Source organism: Octodon degus, unplaced genomic scaffold (assembly GCF_000260255.1).
Source record: "Octodon degus isolate 3935 unplaced genomic scaffold, OctDeg1.0 scaffold00031, whole genome shotgun sequence".
Classification (NCBI taxonomy): Eukaryota; Metazoa; Chordata; class Mammalia; order Rodentia; family Octodontidae; genus Octodon; species Octodon degus.
The window spans coordinates 789,140-797,289 of record NW_004524607.1 but is presented as its reverse complement, the minus strand read 5'-3'; the positions used below and the strand labels follow the sequence as shown (position 1 = coordinate 797,289).

Here is an 8,150-nt window from a genome sequence, read left to right as displayed (position 1 = left end):
GGACAGGTTCGCTGTGCTCACAGTTGGCATCCACGGCTGGCTGGCTCCACGGCTCTTAGGCTCATGCTGAGGTAGGAACACCACGGCGGGAGGGCGTCAGGGAGGACAGCTGCTGAGCCCCACTCTGGGGCTTCTCCTGCCTGCACTTCTGCTCCATCTGAGCCTCTCCCTGCTTAGTGGATGCTGCCATGTTCAGGCAGGCCTCTCCCCAGTGTGCTTCCTCACAAGCCAGCCCTCTCCAGAAACACTTCACAGTCAATGGACGTGCACTTTATAGTAAGTCCCTGGGTGTTCCTCAACTTAATCGAGTTGACAATCAAGATTTACCATTACAGTTGGCCAAAAAGCCAACTTTTTATAGCCCAGTGCATACTAAAACATTCTTAATTTACATGCTGTGAGAGACTGTGCTAAAGAGTTACAACAACCTCTACTTTAAGACCTGGACAGAACTTCAAATCTTTCTCAGTTCAGTATTTTAAATAGTCATTGCCAAATTTTTCAGAATTGCCACAGATGACAATTATTTGCTACCTAATCTTAGGCTGTATTAAATGAGTTTCTACACCAAATACAAGGTTGGACTAATTAACTACAGTTAGTTTTAATGTCATGAATCTGGAAATATGAAATCCTAAAAAAAAAAAATTAAAAAGAAGTACCCAACTTGAATTACAACATTCTCAAAGTGTTTATTGAGAGGATATTTAAGCCTGTATAAGAAATTTCTCCCAGTGAGACAACTTTATATACTGTGTTTATTTCACAAACTAGTCCTCAAAAGGTAATTTTCACCATAAATGGTGCCAAAATGAATACATATGAAATAAGAAACTAGTCAGCAATAATAGGCTTACAAGGGAGTTAGCATATTACCCACAATAAAAGTTTACAACAGCTTTTTGGACTTTATACAAAACCCAGCTGCTACTGGTGAAGCGCTGTGTCCACTGCCCCTACGGGATGCACAGCTCTTCTCCCCATCAAGACTGGAATGACCATTTGAAATGCGTTTGGTGTTCCAGCTCCCCTGCCCAGTGTCCCTAATAAACACCTCCTGGGCCAGTTAGATAAATAAAAGACTTTCCTAGAAGAAACTCAGGAACATCAGAAAAGAAAATGTCCCCACACACTTGTCCATTCAAGAGGAAAAGCATACAATGGGCCCGGTGTCATTTTCTTGATCACTAAAGAAGACAATGGTTGCCCCTTTTATTGCCTCCATCTGAGTTTGCACAGCCACTTAGATCTGTGGAATGCCTGGAAGCGATGGATTTGGAAAGTTTGGAGAATGCCAGGAGTCTGTGAACTCCGTAACAGTGGGGACCGTGGCTGAGTGGTCACCAATGTGCATCACAGCTCCGTGATCTGACCTATAGCATCATCACTCACACACCACTGCTGAAAGGGTGAAGTGCTGATGGTCACTTTTATTTTTTTTTTAAAGTAAGTGCTATTTATAAAAAATATAGACGTCTGAAAGTACCCTCAGAACACAGAACTAATGTCCAGCATACCTCAAAACTGGCATTTTACTTTTTATCACCTCTCTGAATTCCCTGGGCCAGCAGGGCAGTTCTAATGCACAGCAGTTCTAACATGGTTCAGTGATAATTTTGTCAGCATCCAGCGGCTCCGATGCTTGGCAAATAGTTCTCAGCATGGAGTTCCTCTCTCCTTCTCTTGGACAAGACAGGCCAGACCACTGGAATTCTACCACTTATGTGTTGCTCATCAATGCTGTCCCACTGGGCTCTGATGTGCAATTTATAACCTTTTTCTTTTCTTGTTTTAGGTGGTCACTTTTAACAGGCCCCCTAAGAACTGCACTCTGCATGGGTCAGTATGGTGTCCCCAGTATATCTTCTCAATCTATCATACATTCTTTAAACTTTTACAAATATGTATAAAAGAACAATTTCCCCTTCCTCATAGCTCTTTTGTAAGTTGCAGGAAAGGAACATGATCAGAGTTCACTGGCTCTCAAGGTCAGTGTCAGGCACAGCGCTGTTCACACTGGCAGAATCCCTGGGGAGGGCAGCCTGACTGCATCAGGACACTGCAGGGCCTATGTTGCCAGGACCTTTGACTCTTCAAGGTAACTTTTTAAAGTTGCCTGGTTGTTATTTTTGTCAACTAATGAATATTTTAGTAAAAGCAACAGTCTAAGGAGATGAACTCAACTTACTCCTTTGCTGTGAGGTAGACAAAGAACAAGCACTGTGTTTCCTTGGGGTGTTGCACAAAGCTAGAAAGGGTGGAAATCAGGGACAGAGGGAAGAGGCTGGGCTAGAACATTCCCAAATCCCGCCAAAATTTCAACAAGTACCCTTCCAGTGAAATATGCATACCCATGTTTATAGCAGCACAATTCACAGTATCGCCCTATGTCCATCAACAGATGAATGGATAAAGTGTGGTACTTACACACAATGGCCATAGACAAATATAAACTGAAGTGATCTGCAGGAAACTTGAGACCACAATGTTAGTGAAATAATCCAGACACACAAGGTTAAATAGGAGAAACTTTAAATAAGAAGAAAAAAATAAAAGATAGCTAACAGGAAATAGGGAGCTAGAGCTTTTGTAAAAGGGAAGTGGATCAGAGATGGAGGGAGAGTGGAGGGTGAGGGCAAAGGTGGAGAAAGAACTAAGATGCATTATGCAGAGGCACCAGCTCCCCGTGAAGAAGGGAATCATGATTTTCTGCAAGCATGCAGCACTGACTTTAAAAAGTGCAAAAAAAATCAAAACATTGTAACCAGGGAATTAACTGTCAAACCTTTTAAAAATTGAAATCAGAAGTGATGCCCAGTAAAAAATACAGAGTGCTGAGACCCTGGGGGAAAATCTCTTCTGTCCTCTGTCCTCATGACCCAAGAGGTTTCACAGAGTCCCATTTCTAAAAACTGGTGACTGCAGTGGTAGATTTCCTGGGCCTGAAGAAGAGAGGCAAAGTCTAAGGCAAACCCATCAGAGGAGATGAGATTAAAGTCTAAAGCTGAAGTAAAATGTGTCTTGGAAAACATTCCACTCTAGTGCTATGTGGGAAGACCCAAAGGCAGGAAGAACCTGGTAAGAAAATAAGCTGAGAACCATGGTTTCTCCGTGTGCCTCAAGTTCCAAAGTGCAGGTAGAGAATAGGCAGCAAGGCCCAGGAGCAATCTAGAAGAACGTGAGTGAGAAGCACGGTGGGACTAAGCTCTGCTAGTCAGTCGCACCTGGAACACTAGCCTGCAGGGACAATGGACTCACCACGTGTGCTGAAGAGGATCAGGACCTCAGCCTGAACACTCTGCAGTTCACACTCAAAGTATGGACACCACCGCCTATAAAACTGGCAAAGTTCTTGGTTTTCTTTCAATAATATCCACTGTTGTCAAGGATTCTGAGAAGTGGACTTTCTTATGTGCTGGTGAAGAGAGAGTAACTGAGACAGATTTCCAGAAGAGAAATATGCATTAGAAGACTTTTTAAACACATATGAACTTTGGCCAGCTATTCCACATCTGGTGAGTTATCCTGAGGAAATGGACATTGATCTACTAAGTTTTACCCTCAAAGATGTTTGCTACAACACTATGTATATGTACCAAGATCAACAACACAATGAAAATATTCAACCCCAGAAAACTGATTGTTCTTTGATCAATCTAAAGTCTACCCTAACCAGCCTTGTAGGGCAGCCTGTAATCCCAACTACTCCAGAGGCTGTGGCCAGAGGACTACACAGGTTTGAAGCCAACATGCACAATTTAACAAGACTTCACCTAACATTTTCAAAAGGGAACTGAGTGGTAGAGTACACATGGGCTCTATCTCCAGTAAGCCCTTCCCTAAAAGCCCCTTTTAGGAAATGAATTAATCTAAATTCCAAAAACAGATAAGATTCCAGGAACACTCAAGCACTGCCTCCTCTGAAGTCCACTCCAGGAAGCTGAGGTGTTGTTGGGTTTAGTCTTTAATTCACTGTGAGCACTGGGCTGTTGGCCAGCCCTCATCCTAAGACAACCCCACCGGAATCTGTGTCTGCTTCCCTGTGTTCTGGGGCAGTGATTGGGAACCTTTTAGAGTTTTCCATGATTAATAAACAGCCAGCTGTAACATGGGTGCCCTAGATTACCACCCCTGCTCTGGGAGGCCCCCTGAAAGGACCAAGAAAGCACACGCTCCTCTAAACTCCCAGCATGGTGCTCTGAGAACTGAAGCTGGTGTACTGACTATTGAAGACACTGTTGAGTATAATGAAAGAATCACCTTGTGCTTCCTAAGCTGCTAGTGGCACTATTGACTTATAAAATTAGCAACTTTCTTATAATTTATATTCATGCCTGTGCTCCCTTTGGCAGCACTTACACACCCATGCCTCTTATACTGCTATTCTTTGATTTTGTAAGTGTTATACGGAAGCTGATCTTAAGAAAAGAATCTTTTATTGAAAAAACAAAAAGCTTTAATTTAGGTCTTAATCAGAAAATGATTAGCAAAAGTATTCAGAGTCCAGATGGGTCCTCCACCTAGATAAAACTGCAAGTGTGGGAACGCCTGTCAGTGGAATGCATTTCTGCACTGAGAGCTTTAGGAGGGCCTGGGCACACACCTTGGCTACTGACACTCTATTCCACTCAGACCAGTAACTGCTTGGAGACTAAAGTAGTTACCCTTTAACTATTCTCCTAGTGTTGAGCATGAGAAACCCAGAAAAATTAATTCATCATAAAAAAAATGGCCTGACTCTTTTTGAAGGCCTGAGTAATGATTATAGAGCATTACTTATGAAACTATACCAAATGCGGTAGACAACAACTTCCAAAATTTTGTGGAAAATAATTTTCTTAGAAAGATATATTTTATAGCATTATTTATAGCCTTGTGACTCAGGCTCATGAGAAAACATGATTTAAAAAATTATATAAGTCAGCAAATAATTTATCGTAAATGACCCAGAGCATAACTTTTCAATGCTGGCAACTTAATACCAGATGATGATTCTGGTTCCAAGATGATAATTGCTTTCTGAACACAGAGAGATCATAAAAATTCCACGGTGGTGAAACAGTCCCCAAGTGACCTGAGAGTTAAGACTGGATCACAGCAGGGAAGGCCTTCCCACTGTACTTGCAATGACTGTTCTACTCCAGGAGAAGCAGTGGTAAACACAAGTGTGTGAGGCTTTGAGTGCATACATCATTAGCAAAATAGTATCTTGGTCCCGGAGCCAATTACTAGCAAAAACTGAAAGCCTGCCTCCAGAGCTCCCAGAAGAAATGCCAACTGCTTTTAGACCTGGACCAGAGCAGTCCACAAATGTGTATAGGGGAAGACACCATACCAGCTCTAGGCCAGGCCTGGCAACACACGGTGGGAAGCTGAGACTGCAGTCCAGTCTGTGCAACCTTAGAGACAGCCTAAAACCAGCCTGAAATCCACTCAACTAAAGGGTACTATACTTACCCGATAGTTCAGGGTCCTGGGAGCAAAGTGACATGGAAATGTGACTATACACTTTTTCTAGCCACGTGTGACCTAAGCTGAAAAAAAAAAAAAAATACATTCGAATACTCTGATTGAGCGATATAGTTCCTCTTAATCAATGTTAATGTCAGTTAAAATTAGTTCCTATTACAACACATTTCAATTTAAAGATTACATGCAGGCCGGGGCCGCCGCCAAGCAGGAAGCAGAGCACCGGCCATCCCTCACTTCGGCTCCTGCAGTTTTCCAAACAAACCGGGTGCGATGAGAGTGTTTTCTTGGCCGTGGAGCTCCTTCCTCTACCTCGTCCTGAAGCCACCCGCCGTCCTTCCTCGGCCCTTCTTTCGCAGTGATTTTCCAGGCTGGGATGAGCAGCCAGGACGTGGGTCCGGTGTCTGCCCCGCGAGAAAGAATCTTCATTGGAAACGGAACGAAGAGGGGATCAGGAGGAGAACAAGCCAGAGAGGGGGTGTTGCTGTTCACAGCGTTTGCAAGTGAAGGACCAGCACACCCCTGGTCCTGGATTGTCTGGTAGAGGGCCTAGCAGTTCAGCAGTCGTTCTGTCAGACCTCCAAGGCTGGTCTCTCCTGTCCACATCCTTCACTGTCAGGAACAGAGGGACTTGGGAAATCAATTCCCACAAGTGCAGGTACCACCTCTGGAAACAAAGCAGAGAAATAAGATCCAGCCCTGTTTATCAAAGCCAGCTTTTGCCTCTCTCCTAAGGGTTCCTCAGTTTCACCCTTTTCTGTGTACAGCTGATTTTAAAAAGATTGCTTCCATGTATGGCAGCAATAAACTTTATTTGCCCTATGGGATAAAAACATCAGAGGAGTATTTTTGACTTGCTCTTTCAAAACTTGAGAGTGGTGCTCTCTTTGATGAGTTTGACAGTGAACCATGTAAAAAGTGTGTGGTGGTTGGTAATGGAGGAATTTTGAAGAATAAGACATTAGGAGAAAAAATTGACTCCTATGATGTAATAATAAGAATGAAAAGGACATGAAGAGCAAGTTGGGAGAAGGACAACCTTCCGACTTTTTTATCCAGAATCTGTTTTTTCAGATCCCAGTCACAATGATCCTAATGCTACGGCGATACTCACTGTTTTTAAACCTCTTGACTTAAAGTGGCTGTCAGAATTGCTGACTGGTGGCACAATAAATGCTAATGGTTTTTGGAAGAAACCAGCCTTAAGCTTGATTTAGAAACCTTATCAAATCAGAATATTAGATCCTTTCATTGTAAGGACGGCAGCTTTAGATCTGCTTCATTTTCCAAAAGTGTTTCCCAAAAATCAGAAACCCAAACACCCAACAACAGGAATTATTGCCATCACACTGGCATTTCATATATATCATGAAGTTCATTTAGCTGGTTTTAAATACAACTTTTCTGACCTTAAGAGTCCTTTGCACTACTATGGGAATGCCACCATGTCCCTGATGAATAAGAGTGCATACCACAGTGTGACTGCAGAACTGCTCTTTCTGAAGAACATTATAGAAAAAAAAATTTGTAATCAACTTGACAGAAGATTGACCCTACTAACTCAGAAGATTATGCTAACAGTATTGTTTTATTTTTATACTGGAATTTTTAGTTTATTTTTAAATATGTTGGATGGACTTGTCAAATAATTATGTATATTAATCTGTTGCTGCCTGGTGATTCATAACCACCAGCTTAATCTTTGTGAATATATTTATGAAAACCAAGAATTATATAGTTATCAGGAAAATAAGTTTTGATTACATTGTTTTTAAAATAAGTTTTTGAGGTAGTTTAAAAAAAATCTTACAGTTATTTCATCTTAGACTTATCAAAGAATGTGATTTCCTAAGCAAGGAGACTTTACTGCAATTTTGACTATGATGTGACATTTGGAGAGGTATTATTTGGTTAATTTAAACACAGCAGGTGGGACAATGCTATGTGACCATACCGTGATACAGCAAACCATAACCGCTTGGCTGTGGAAACTCATACTGCTTTCATTCAGTTTCCTCCCTCTAAAGTTAATTAAGCCATGAATGTGATTAGTAGTTAATTTGATGAAGCAAGATAGTAGACTTTTTTATTTTTCTCTTTTTAAGTTAAAGGAAATAGGCAAAACAGACAGTTCTGAATGAGTAAATTATTAAATTCAATTACAAAAATCAAAAAAATAAAGATTACATGCAATGTACTTGCTCATATCTCATTCAAAGAGCACAATTTTATTTTTCAAATATTTAAGTGATACTTTTCAGTGCCAAAGGACTAAGTTGTATCATTTGTCCTTCTTTATAAATATTATCTGCACACACACACACACACACACACACACACACACACACACAAAATGCTCTTTGAGGTACGAACCACATTATATGCACTTTATACACCCCCTCACAATCACAAAGAACCCTATGAATCAGACTCAATAAACATTTGATAGAAAATCCCTTAAATTGCATCTTTAGTCATGGAATTTTAATGAGCAAGCACTCCATTTTTTCCTAAGGGCTTGTTATTTACTCCAAGTACTTTGGCATATCACATGGAATATATGCAAACTGACCAACACTCTCCAGACTCAAAAACCACCACCAAATATATTTCCTAGGTGCTTCTGAAGAGTGAAGCACAGAGTAAGATTATATGGTATACACCATCTTTGTTTTTTTTTC

The 8,150-nt window shown here is 41.3% G+C and overlaps 1 pseudogene; it reads left to right on the top strand.

Annotated features, from left to right (window-relative positions):
• LOC111816379 overlaps positions 1-7,631 on the top strand; it is an 18,074-nt pseudogene extending 10,443 nt beyond the window's left edge.
• Positions 7,632-8,150: the final 519 nt, after the last annotated feature.